The sequence below is a fragment of the Elephas maximus genome, chromosome 8 (genome assembly GCF_024166365.1).
Source record: "Elephas maximus indicus isolate mEleMax1 chromosome 8, mEleMax1 primary haplotype, whole genome shotgun sequence".
Lineage (NCBI taxonomy): Eukaryota > Metazoa > Chordata > Mammalia > Proboscidea > Elephantidae > Elephas > Elephas maximus.
This window is the reverse complement of record NC_064826.1, coordinates 38,716,088-38,717,029: the sequence shown is the minus strand read 5'-3', so window position 1 is coordinate 38,717,029 and position 942 is coordinate 38,716,088. Positions and strand designations below refer to the sequence as shown.

General features: G+C 33.7%; 1 non-coding gene across 1 annotated transcript; it reads left to right on the top strand.

Moving 5' to 3' along the window:
* The first annotated feature begins 619 nt into the window (after positions 1-619).
* LOC126082309 (U6 spliceosomal RNA) lies at positions 620-726 on the top strand. Its single transcript, XR_007518546.1, has one exon. It is a non-coding gene; the product is annotated as a U6 spliceosomal RNA (small nuclear RNA).
* Positions 727-942: the final 216 nt, after the last annotated feature.

Sequence of the window (942 nt, the reverse complement as noted above, 5' to 3'; positions counted from 1 at the left end):
AGATTTACAGTCTTGGAAACCCTATGGGGTTACTATGAGTCAGAATCAACTCAATAACAGAGGGTATGGGTTTGGTTATATAGCTATATAGCTACAGTAGTCAAAATAACCTGGTACTGATATGACAACAGGCACATAGACCAAAGGAATGGAATTGAGAGTCCAGAAATAAACCCATACATCTATGGTCAACTGATTTTTGACAAGGTACTAAGTCCATTCAATAGGGAAAAAAGTGTCTCCTTAACTAACGGTGCTGGGAAAATTGGATTTCCACATGCAGAAAAATGAAACAGGATCCACGCCTTAACACCATACACAAAAAAAAAAAAAAAAAAAAAAAAATTCAAAATGGATTAAGAATCTAAATGTGAAAACTAAAACCATAAAATTCTTAGAAGAAAAAGCAGGGGCAATGCTGTGAAGCCTCGCTTTCAACAATGAATTGCCTAATATAAAAACAAAAGCACAAACATCAAAAGACAAAATAAATAAATGAGGCCTCATAAAAATTTAAAAATTTGTTTATCAAAAGACTTTACCATAAGAGTAAAAAGATAAGCTATCAACTGAGAGAATATCTCTGGAAACCATAAGTCCAACAAGAATCTAATAACCAGTGCTGGCCTTGGCAGCACATATACTAAAACTGGAGTAATACAGAGAAGATTAGCATGGCCTCTGCACAAAGATGACACACAAATTAGTGATGCCTTCCATATTTTTTATGCTAATATCAAGTTTGTTTGTGCAAATTACTCCATTCAGCTTTAATTTAAAGCAGAGATCAGCAAACTTTTTCCATAAGGACAAGGTAATAAATATTCTAGGTTTTGCTGGCCACAGTGTCTCTGTTGCAACTGTTCAACTCTGCTCTTACACGATGAAAAAATAAAACTTTTTTTAAGGACACCTAAAAAAAAAGAATCAAAACCCAAAATA